Here is a 12,937-nt window from a genome sequence, read left to right as displayed (position 1 = left end):
TTCCCCTGTGTAATAGGACATAACTGACCTGGGAGCGCCTGCCTGGCTGCCTGCTTCCCTGGGGTGGCCACCCTCTCAGCCATTGAAATGCACTTTAAAGGAATGACCACCTTAAGTGGACCCACAGGGCTGACCAGCCGGCCTTGGGGATTTCTGAGTCCGTCCGACCCCTGGCTCTCCAAGGTGAGGTCCTGTGCCTTCCCCACAGCTCAGTTGTAGCCTGTGTTTCATCTGTAACTGAGCACAAAAAGCATCAGAAGAGAATTTCTTTCCCCAAGTTCCCACCTTCCCACTGCCAGATCAGTCCCCCAGCCCTAGACCCGAACCCTTTGCCCTCCCGGCCCCCGTGGCTGAGCCGCAGGCCGTTGAAGTCAGCCCCTCTGCCCGGGGAATGGCTCCCACTCCATGACCCCGCTCAGGGATTGCTCTCTTCTCTGCGTCTCTAATTTTCCTGTCGCTGTTGATCGGTCTTGTGGGCAAACTTGCTATCACAGCTTCCATCACTAAGAACACCCGCCCCTCTGGCACTTGTCCCGTTTCTGTGCTCCGGTTGACAGCAAATCCCCTCAAGACTTGTCTCCGCTCATCATCCCTGCTTAATCTCCAGCTGTACCAGTCAGCGGTCGGCGGTCAGCGTCTGCTTCTCGTCCCAGGATCTGTGCTTATTTTGACATAACAATAGGATTTTGCTCAGCTGAAAGTCCATTTCCCACCCTCTTTTGCACCTAGGTGGGGCCGGTGGAATGTGAGTGGATGGGTAACCTCTAGGCTGTGCTTTTCTTTCCTCCCTGGAACACAAATGCCGGGTGGCCTGGGAGGAGCCATCCCAGACCACTGAACAGAAGCTGACTATTGGGGATGGCTGAGCAGCAGCACCAAAGGAGCCCGGGGTCCTGGTGTATCAGCGGCATCAGCCCTGGGCTGCCTTCCTAGATGTTGTTCTTGTTGATTAAGTAGGCTCCATGCCCGGCAGGGAGCCCAGCTCGGGGCTTTAACTCACCACCCTGAGATCGAGACCTGAGCTGAGATCAAGAGTTGGACCCCTAACCGGGGTCCACCTGAGTCACCCAGGTGCCCCAGACTTTGTTTTTTAAGGCAAGTTTAAGGGGCGCCTGGCTGGCTCAGTCGGTAGAGTGTGTGACTCTTGATCTTCGGGTCGTGAGTTCAAGCCCCACATTGTGTGTGGAGCCTACCTAAAACATTAAAGAAAAGATAAAACAAGTTTAGGTTTACCGAAAAATTGAACAGAGAGTGGGGTTCCTACGTAGAGTCCCTCACTCCCCAACCTCAGTTTTCACTCCTATTAACATCTCGCGTTGGTGTGGGACACCTGTGAGCACCAATGAGCCAATAACAGTCTGTTATTAACTGGAGTCCACACCTTACATTAGGGTTCACTCTCTGTTGTGTGTTCTATGGATTTGGACAAACGTATAATGACACTGATTCACCTTTACAGTATCATGCAGAATTATTTTGCTGCCCTGAAAGCCCCTAAAAATGTCCTCACTGAGACTTAGCATGCATGAAATAAAGTGCACACCTGCACTTTTTACCCACAAACCCGCCACTCAGATCAAGCTGTAGAACATTTGCATCGCTGTGGAAAAGCCCCTTCGTGCCTCCACTCGGCTGATAAGCTGCTCCAGAGAGCACCTTTCCTGTGACATCATCCGTGTGGCTCTCTGTGTCAGTTCCCTCCTCTTCGTCGCTGAGCAGCATCCATTGAATGGATACACCACAATTTACGTGTCCATTTTCTTATTGGTAGACATTTGGGCGGTTTCCGGTCCGCCTATTATGGATGAAGTGGGTACACGCAGGCCCACCTCAGAGGTCAACCTGCTTTGCTGTCACCTGCTTTGTGATGCCAGAATGGGGACTGTGCAAACCACGTGCGTGCTTGGCTGCCTGGCTGCATCTGAGACTCTGCTGCCAGAGGCTGTTAGAGGGGGGCTGCAAGGCTGAGGGGGGAGAAGGGACGTGCCCCTTCCATGTGTCCCCCTGGCAGTCTTCGCCATGCTAGCAGCAAGCAGCTTCGTCCCATGGCACCAGCTGAACCAAATTTTCAAATTTCCCAACGCTTGCAAAAACAGCTTTGGTGCATCCCACCTCTGAGACGCCATCACCAGGCAAGGAATGCCGCTCCTCCTCAGAGGTCTGAGTCCCAGCCCCCCAGGGCCCTCTTCTGACCTTTAGGAGCCCCGGCACTAGCTAGGCCCTGCCCCTGTCTCTAAGTTGCTCAGTTTGAGGAATTGCAGCCCCTACCCATTTTTCCATGATTCTCAGGGGCCGCTGTAACACAGGATCACAAACCAGGGGCCTTAAACGACAGAAAGGTAGCGTCTCCCAGTTCTGGAGGCCAAAAGTCCAGGATCAAGGTGTCGGCAGAGTTGTGCTCCCTCCTGGGGAAGGACCCGTCATTGTTTTGGCTTCCTCGTAAGATCCAGACTGATGGAGAAACTGGTAACAGGAGTGGTGTCAGGAATCCTATCCCAAAAGAGGGGCCATATGGATTGGTTTGTTTGCTTCTCCAGGCTTGAAAGCACCACTGAGTTTGAGGTGTTCTGCCTTCCACATGAGAAGCGTGGAGAGGCTGGGAATCCGACTGAACCTGCCCAATGAAACTTTGTGCTTGATCCCCAGCACTAGCAGCCCTATGGGTACAAAAAGGATGAGAAATTTTTTATTTATCTTATTTGTTTTTTAAAGATTTTTTAAGGGGCGCCTGGGTGGCTCAGTCGTTGAGCGTCCGCCTTCGGCTCCGGTCATGATCCCAGGTCCTGGGACCGAGCCCCGCATCGGGCTCCCTGCTCGGCGGGAAGCCTGCTCCTCCCTCTCCCACTCCCCCTGCTTGTGTTCCCTCTCTTATTGTGTCTCTCTATGTCAAATTAATAAATAAAATCTTTTTTTAAAAAGATTTTATTTATTTATTTTTCAGAGAGACAGAAGGAGAGCAAAAGCAGGGGGAGCAACAGAGGGAGAGGGAGAAGCAGGCTCCCCACTGAGCAGGGAGCCCGATGCGGGACTTGATCCCAGGACCCTGGGATCATGAACCGAGCCGAAGGCGGACGCTTAAGGGACTGAGCCACCCAGGCGCCCCTAAAGATTTTATTTTTAACTAATCTCTACACCCAACGTGGGGCTCGAACTTACAACCCAGATATCAAGAGTTGCTCGCTCTACCAACTGAACCAGCCAGATGCCCCTTGAAAAGTAAGAGAATGTTTAGGGCTCTCATGAAAGTTCTCTGGTGCCTTGCAAGGGGGTACCCATTCTCCTCAAGTAATTTTGAGAAAGAAAAGCAAAGCTGGAGGTATCACAAGTTATATCACAAAGCTGTAGTAATCAAGACAGTATGGTACTGGCACAAAAACAGACACATAGATCAATGCGACAGAATAGAGAGCCCAGAAATGGACCCTCCACTCTATGGTCAACTAATCCTTGACAAAGCAGGAAAGAATGTCCAATGGAAAAAAGACAGTCTCTTCAACAAGTGGTGTTGGGAAAACTGATCAGCTACATGTGAAAGAGTGAAATTAGACAACTTTCTTACACCATAAAAAAAAAAAAGAAACTCAAATGGATTAAAGACCTAAATGTGAAACCTGAAACCATAAAAATCCTAGAAGAGAGCCCAGGCAGTTATTTCTCTAACGTCAGCCATAGCAACATTTATCTAGATGTCTCCTGAGGCAAGGGAAATAAAAGCAAAATTATAGGGACTACATCAAAATTAAAAGCTTCTGCACAGGGCGCCTGGGTGGCTCAGTCAGTTAAGCGACTGCCTTTGGCTCAGGTCATGATCCCGGAGTCCCGGGATCGAGTCCCGCATCTGGCTCCCTGCTCAGCAGGGAGTCTGCTTCTCCCTCTGACCCTACCCCCTCTTGTGCTCTCTCTCTCTCACTCTCTCTCTCAAATAAATAAAAAATTTAAAAATATATATTTAAAAAAATTAAAAAAGCCTCTGCACAGTGAGGGAAACAACCAACAAAACTAAAAGACAACCTACTGGATGGGAGAAGATATTTGCAAATGACATATCTAATAAAGGATTGGTATCCAAAATATATAAAGAACTTAAAAAACTCAACACCCAAAACATAAATAATCCAATTAAAAAATGGACAGAAGACAAGAACAGACATTTCTCCAAAGAAGACATCCAGATGGCCAATAGACACATGACACATGAAAAGATGCTCAACATCACTGATCATCAGGGAGACGCAAATCAAGACTACAGTGAGATATCACTTCACACATATGGCTAAAATCAAAAACATGGGCGCCTGGGTGGCTCAGTTGGTTAAGCGACTGCCTTCGGCTCAGGTCATGATCCTGGAGTCCCGGGATCGAGTCCCACATCGGGCTCCCTGCTCAGCGGGGAGTCTGCTTCTCCCTCTGACCCTCTTCCCTCTCGTGCTCTCTGTCTCTCATTCTCTCTCTCTCAAATAAATAAAATCTTAAAAAATAAATAAATAAATAAAATCAAAAACATAAGAAACAACAAGTGTTGGCGAGGATGTGGAGAAAAAGGAACCCTCTTGTGTTGTTGGTGGGAATGCAAACTGGTGCAGCCACTGTGGAAAACAGGATGAAGTTTCCTCAAAACATTAAAAATAAAACTACCGGGACACCTGGGTGGCTCAGTGCTTAATAGTCTGCCTTCAGCTCAGGTCATGATCCCGGAGTCCTGGGATTGAGCCCCACATCAGGCTCCCTGCTCATCAGGAAGCCTGCTGCTCCCTTTCTCACTCCCCCTGCTTGTGTTCCCTCTCTCGCTGTGTCTCTCTCTGTCAAATAAATAAATAAAATCTTAAAAAAATAAAATAAAATAAAAATAAAAAAATAAAACTACCCTATGGTCCAGTAATTGCACCACTGGATATTTACCCAAAGAATACAAAAACACTAATTCGAAAGGATACATGCAGCCCTATGTTTATAGTAGTATTATTTACAATAGCCAAATTATAGAAGCAACCCAGTGTCCATCAGTGGATAAATGAATAAAGAAGATGTGGTATATATACACAATGGAATATTATTCAGCCATAAAAAAGAATGAAATCTTGCTGTTTGCAATGACATGGATGGAGCTAGAGAGTATTATGCTAAGTGAAATAAGTCAGAGAAAGACAAATACCATATGATTTCACTCATATGTGGAATTTAAGAAACAAAACAAATGAGCAAAGGAAAAGAGAGAGAGACAAACCAAGAAACAGACTCTAACTATAGAGGACAAAGTGATGGTTACCAGAGGGGAGGGGGATGGGGGATGGGTGAAATAGAAGATCAGATAGTTTACTCCATACGATCTTTTTTAAAGATTTTATTTATTTATTAGAGAGAGGGAGAGAGAGAGATAGAGAGAGAGAGAGAGCATGAGCAAGGGGGAGGGGCAGAGGGAGAGTAAGACTACCTGCTGAGCAGGGAGCCTGACATGGACATGGGGTTCGATTCCCAGGACCCTGAGATCATCACCTGAGCTGAAGTTGGATGCCTAACTGACTGAGCCACCCAGGCGCCCTTTTATTCTTTTTTTTTTTAAGTTTATTTTTTTCAATAATCTCTACACCCAACGTGGCATTCGAAATCATAACCCTGAGATCAAGAGTCACATGCTCTTCTGACTGAGCCAACGAGGTGCCCCCTGATGATACTTTTTCTATCGTGTGTGAAGTGATACTCATTGTGATTTTGATTTACATTTGTCTGATGATGAATGATGTTGAGCATCTTTTCATGTGTCTGTTGGCCACCTGTATGTCTTCTTTAGGAAAATGTATTTTCAGGGGACACCTGGGTGGCTCAGTTAATAGTCTGCCTTGGGCTCAGGTCATGATCCCGGAGGCCTAGGATCGAGCCCTGCATCGGGCTCCCTGCTTGGCCGGAAGCCTGCTTCTCCCTCTCCCACTCCCCCTGCTCGTGTTCCTGCTCTCGTTGTGTCTCTCTCTCTCTGTCAAATAAAATAAATAAAATCTTTAAAAAAATAAAAATAAAAGTGGGCTCCATGGCCAACACGGGGCTTGAACTCACAATCCTGAGACCAAGAGTTACATGCTCTACCAACTGGGCCAGCCAGGTGCCCCACTCAGTAGCTATTTAACTTGATGCAGTTGGTTGCTCATTCTGACAGCCTGAGAGGAGGCTAGAAGTATGGATCTACATCGATACCTAGGAAACTGCTGATGATTTGGCTGAAAGGTCATGACTCGGTGAAAGAATAGGGTTGGAAGTTTGGTGACAGAGGTTTGGGGAAGAGGAATGTGGATGGAACTCTCAGAAGGGGTAGGGGAGACTCTCGATACTCAGATGGATAAAATGACATGCTTTGTGAATGCCAGCCAACCAATTTCCCAGCCACCCCAGTATTTTCTCAATGGGCCCATGAACAAAGCGGCCATGGTGCCAGGGATACTTATGTATATGACTTCAACAATAGAGACTCTCCCGTGCCAAGGCCAAGCTGGGCCTCACTGCTGCCGAGGACCTAATCTACTAACAGCAGAGACTCACACTGCCCCATAAAACAGCACCATTTGGCGAGCAGCCAACCCCTGGGGGAGACAGCACTCTGAAAGGTGTTCAGACTCTCCAGGAATAAAAGTTTGAGAAACTCCCCAACGTATTGAACCCCAATCAGCCAAAGTGCAGAAGAAGGAACTTAATGAAAATCAATTTCGGACTGACCATTGATAGAAATGAGTGTTACAGCTGTGTACAATTTCTCCCTTTATTATATTATATTGTAATTTATCTTCTGCTTCCTCTCCTTTCCCTTTAGTACTTTATATAGCGATTGTTTTGATGAGTAATTTTACAATTTAGTCTCTGGGTCACAGAATATTCAAGTGGGACTATGACTTACTTAGAGGAGAAATTAACATCATCAATACTGTGGCTGTGATTTGGGGATGATTACAAAGGCTGTTGGGACTTTGTGTCTCTCCACCTTGGGGAGAGGGTGTGAGCATATTTTTTGTCAATAATGCTGGCATTTTGTCAGGCAGAAACAAAAAGTTGTCACCATTGCTGATTGAAGGTCAAATACACGTAGAAGGGTTTGTACTGATGACGAGAAGCCATCAAAGGGGGCGGGGTGGTGGTGGTGGTGGTAAATACAACACACTTGGCTTTGTGATGCTTGCACTAGGATTCTGCAACCACATTTCTTCCTCGTCTTCCAGCTCTGTTAGGTTCCACCAGCAGGGCCACTAGAGGATCTTGTTCCTTCCTGTTTGCTTCCTGTTCCTGTTGCTGTCACCCAGGCTTGGTCCTCAGCCTGGGAACATCAGTTGATTTCCAGCTAATTTCAGCATTCTCAGAACTAGTCATGGGTCACCTCTCCTCAGGGGTTCAAGTCCCAGAACCACGGGCCCTTTCCCTAAGACTTGGCAGTATAGGCAGCACGCATTCCCTCCGCAGAACCCCTCCTCTGAACTTCAAGGGTCATGACGCAGCACCTTCCTTTTGTTCTCCCAGTTATTGCCTTTGTGCTCAGGTCCTCCAGTAGCCAGTCGGCTGCTGCTTGGATAATCAATCCTCTATATTCAATCCACTCCACTGAAATACTTTGTGTAGCTTTTGTTTTTCTGACTGGATCCTGACTTACAGTGTACTTCAATTTTTTTAAAAGACTATTTATTTATTTATTTATGTGACAGAGAGAGAGACAGTGAGAGAGGGAACACAAGCAGGGGGAGTGGGAGAGGGAGAAGCAGGCTTCCCGCCGAGCAGGGAGCCCGATGCGGGGCTCGATCCCAGGACCCTGGGACCATGACCTGAGCCGAAGGCAGACGCTTAACTGATTGAGCCACCCAGGCGCCCCTTACAGTGTACTTTAATGGTTATATGCCAATTATATCTCAATAAAGCTAGAAAAAATAAAAAAATAAGAAAAATAGGCAAAGCATACGAATAAGGGGTTTACAGAAGGAAAACCCAACATGCTAAGAGGCATATAAAGAAGACGCTCAAAAAAAAAAAAAAAGGTGCTCAAACCCATTGATTATCACAGAAATGCAAGTTAGAGCAACAACAAGACACCACTTTGTATCCGTTAGTTACACACACACTTAGAAACACATGTAATACCAAATGCTGCAGAGATGTAGGGGTATACTGCCGCTGGGAATAGACAGGCACAGCCACTCTGCAGAACAACATAGGAGTGTTTAGTTATTTTTTTTTTTTAAGATTTTTATTTATTGGGTGCCTGGGTGGCTCAGTTGGTTAAGCGACTGCCTTCGGCTCAGGTCATGATCCTGGAGTCCCGGGATCGAGTCCCACATCGGGCTCCCTGCTCAGCGGGGAGTCTGCTTCTCCCTCTGACCCTCTTCCCTCTTGTGCTCTCTATCTCTCATTCTCTCTCTCTCAAATGAATAGATTTTTATTTATTTATTTGACAGAGAGAGACACAGCGAGAGAGGGAACACAAGCAGGGGGTAGTGGGAGAGGGAGAAGCAGGCTCGCCGCGGAGCAGGGAGCCCCATGTGGGGCTCGATCCCAGGACCCCGGGATCGTGACCTGAGCTGAAGGCAGACGCTTAACGACTGAGCCACCCAGGTGCCCCAACAACATAGGAGTATTTAGTTAAGCATATACCTAGCCTATACATCCAGTAATTCTGCTTTTAGCTATACATCACAAAGTAATTCTTACACAAGGTGTAAGGTGGCGTGTGTAAGAAAGCTCATTGCAGCTTTATTTGCGATGACTGGGAAGTGCAAGCAATCTGGGCATCCATCATTGAGGAAGCAAATAGGACATCAGGGAGCACTGTGCAGTATTTGTAAGCAAGATTATATGTAGATCCAGCAATATAAAGAAAGCCTAAAAGCATGGTGCTGAATAGCTTCTGTGGCCAGTAAGGACAGAGTAAGTAATTTGAATTATAGTTCTCACTGAGAACAACCAAACAAGCTCAACAAAATATAAAAAACATTTGCTTGAAAATATCCAAGTGGTGCCTGGGTGGCTCAGTCATTAAGCCTCTGCCTTCAGCTCAGGTCACGATCCTGGGGTCCTGGAATCGAGCCCCACATGGGTCTCCCTGCTCAGCCTGCTTCTCCCTCTCCCACTCCCCCTGCTTGTGTTCCCTCTCTCGCTGTGTCTCTCTCTGTCAAATAAATAAATAAAATCTTTAAAAAAATAAATAAATAAAATCTTAAAAAAAAAAAGAAAATATCCAAGTGATAGGGGGACCCGCTTAATTCAGTTGGTAGAGCATGTGACTCTTGATCTTGGGGTCGTGAGTTCGAGCCCCACATTGGGTGTAGAGATTATTTAAAAAACAAAAAGAAGGGGCGCCTGGGTGGCTCAGTCGATGAAGTGTCTGCCTTCAGCTCAGGTCATGATCTCAGGGTCATGGGTTCTAGTCCTGCATCAGGCTCCCTGCAGGGAGCCTACTTTTCCCTCTGTCCTTCACCCTGCTTGTGCTCTCTCGCGCGCGCATGCTCTCTCAAATAAGTAAATAAAATCTTTCTTTAAAAAAAAAGAAAATATCCAAGTGATAACAGTCAGTGAAGCATTATGGGGCCAAGATATGGGAGAAAGGGGAAACAGAGAAAGGTGAGCTCAGCTGCTGATTCCAGAAGAGGCAGCTGAGAGTATGAGAAGCTGAGCACAGCTGTTGACAGACTTATGTGCCAAGGGATTAAGACTTGGAGTTCAGGGTCCACCAAAAAGGTGACATCTCAGGCTTTGGGTTGAAAACCCAAAGGTCTAGGAGTAAACATAAAGTATAAATAGAATAGCCCTCTAAAAGGACTGTGGCTTTACCTCTGAAACAAATAATATATTATATGTTAATTAAAAAATAAATTAATTTTAAAAAATAAAAATAAAAGGACTGTAGCCCTATCCCTTAAGGGACTGTGGTCAAGATCTGAGCCATTTTAAAACTTATTTTTTTATAGAGATTTTATTTATTTATTTGACAGAGACACAGCGAGAGAGGGAACACAAGCAGGGGGAGTGGGAGAGGGAGAAGCAAGCTTCCCGCTGAGCAGGGAGCCCGATGCGGGACTCGATCCCAGGACCCTGGGATCATGACCTGAGCCGAAGGCAGATGCTTAACGACTGCGCCACCCAGGCGCCCCAAGATCTGAGCCATTTTAATACCTGGAAACTGGATTAAAGAAATCCAAGATTTCCATTGTCCTAGCTGCCTGCCAGAAGCAAATATAAATCTTTTCTGGAGGAAGATAGCATCATCCTTGGCCTCAATTTATTTATGCAGTTTTCCATATATAATGTCCTACACTCACTTAAAAACAACCAGGCTAGGGCGCCTGGGTGGCTCACTTGGTTAAGCGACTGCCTTCGGCTCAGGTCATGACCCTGGAGTCCCGGGATTGAGTCCCACATCGGGCTCCCTGCTCGGCGAGGAGCCTGCTTCTCCCTCTGACCCTCCCCTCTCTCATGTGCTCTCTCTCTCTCCCTCTCTCTCATTCTCACTCTCTCAAAATAAATAAATAAATCTTTAAAAAAATAAATAAAAATAAATAAAAACAACCAGGCTATAGGGAGGGAAGAAAATATAATAAAAATAAAGTTACAGGGCACCTGGGTGGCTCAGTTGGTTAAGCGACTGCCTTCGGCTCAGGTCATGATCCTGGAGTCCCAGGATAGGGTCCCGCATCTGGCCCCCTGCTCCGCAGGGAGTCTGCTTCTCCTTCTGACCCTCCCCCCTCTCATGTGCTTTCTTTCTCTCAAATAAATAAATAAAACCTCTAAATAAAAAAAAAATAAAGTTACAAAAAGCAGCAGAATACAGTAACAGAGGGGCACCTGGCTGGCTCATCAGTAGAGCATGCAACTCTTGATCTTGGGGTTGTGAGTTCAAGCCCCACATTGGGTGTAGAGTGCATTAAAACAGAAAAACAAATAAAACCACAGTAACAGAGCTACATGGACTCCAGGAATGGAATTATCAAATGCAGACTTTAAAATAATCATATTTGGGGTGCCTGGGTGTCTCAGTCGTTAAGCATCTGCCTTCAGCTCAGGTCCTGATCCCAGGGTCCTGGGATTGAGCCCTGCATTGGGCTCCCTGCTCCGCGGGAAGCCTGCTTCTCCCTCTCCCACTCCCCCTGCTTGTGTTCCTGCTCTCACTCTCTCTCTCTCTCTCTGTCAAATAAATAAATAAAATCTTTAAAAAAATAAAATAATCATATTTAATACATTTAAGGAAATAGACAAAATTGAGAAATCAGCAGACAATTTGAAACTACAAAAAGGATAAAATAAAAATTCTAGAAACATAGAGTACAACAACCAAAAGTAAGAATTCAGTGGGTGGGTTAAACAGGGGCTGAAGAGAAAATCAGTGAACTAGAAGTTAGGTCAGAAGAAAATAGCCAGAATAAAATCTGGAGAGGTAAAAGGATAGTAAAAGACAAGATAAAAGGAGGTAAGAGACATAGGGCATACAGAAAGAAAGTCTAATGTGTGTTTAATTGAAGTGCTAAAATGAAAGGAGAGAAAAAACAGGGCATAAATAACATCTTCCAAAATTGATGACAGACATCCACTCACAGTTTCTAGAAGTCATAGGAACCCAAAACAAGATAAAACAAAAGGAAACCACACCCAGGTACATCAGAGTAAAGTTTAGGAAAAGCAAAGTCAAAGAGAAAATATTCAAAGCAACAGGAGGGTGGGGAGATAGATTACTTAAAAAAAAAAAGATTTTATTTATTTGACAGAGAGAGCGAGAGAGCACAAGCAGGGGGAACGTTAGAGGGAGAGGGAGAGGCAGGCTTCCCGCCAAGCAGGGAGCCCGATACGAGGCTCAATTCCAGGATGCTGGGATCGTGACCTGAGCTGACGGCAGTCGCTTAGCCATCTGAGCCACCCAGGTGCCCTGGAGATAGATTACTTTTACAGTTATGCAATTAGACTGACAGTCAGCCAAATTCTCAGTACAAACTACAGAAACCAGAAAGCAATGTAATGGTATATTTGATTTGCTGGCAAAGATAACTACCAGTGTAGAATTTTATATCCAATGTAAATATCTATGATAGATCACAAAAATAGCCATAAATTCTTCCTATCCTATATTCACATCCTTTTGCAACATGACTTCGCAGCTCCCCCCTTCAAGAGATGGAGTCCATTTCTGCATGGTCAAATATGCCCTTGGCCATGTGATTTGCTTTGGTCAATGGGACATTAACAAGTGTGAAGCTTAAAAAGTGTTTGTACATCAGGACTTTCTCCCTTGCTGCTCTCTGGAATACTATGACCACTACCATATGAATATACCTGGGCTTGTCCACTGGAGACACAAGCCTCAGTCACCCCATCACTCCAACCAACCTGTCAACTGACATGAGTGAGCCTAGGAGAGACCAAAAGAAGAACCACACAGCTGAGCCTGGCCTAAATTGCTGACACACATAATTGTGAGTGAATAAATTATTGTTTGGGAGTAGTTCACTATGTAGCAAAGCTAACTGATAAACTTTGAGGAGCACCTGGGTGGCTCAGTCGGTTGAGCATCCGACTCTTGGTTTCAGCTCAGGTCATGATCTCATGGGCCATGAAATAGAGCCTCGAGTTGGGCTCTGTGCTCAGTGGGGAGTCTGCCTAAAGAGTCTCTCCCTCTGGCCCCTCCCCCCTCAAATAAATAAATAAATAAATCTTTAAAAAAATAAAATAAACTTTGAGGAGGAAGTGAAATAGACATTTTCAGGAAGAAGAAACTTAAGTGAATTGCTTATTAGTAGAACTTCACCAGAGAAAAGTCCTAAGCTTTTGAAACATTAACAGCGATTGAACAATGCTGAGACATCTAAATAGTAAAATCAATGGCCTTGCCTTGTGGAATAGGATATAGGTCAGTTGTGATGTTGTCCAAATTGGTGGTGAATCACATGTGGAACAAAGTGTATGTCAGGTAGGTACAGCAGGACCAAGT

This window comes from Callorhinus ursinus, unplaced genomic scaffold (assembly GCF_003265705.2).
Source record: "Callorhinus ursinus isolate GAN/ISIS: 27379988/994484 unplaced genomic scaffold, GSC_fseal_2.0 scaffold84, whole genome shotgun sequence".
Lineage (NCBI taxonomy): Eukaryota > Metazoa > Chordata > Mammalia > Carnivora > Otariidae > Callorhinus > Callorhinus ursinus.
The sequence above is the reverse complement of the archived record's forward strand: the minus strand, read 5'-3'. Positions refer to the sequence as shown.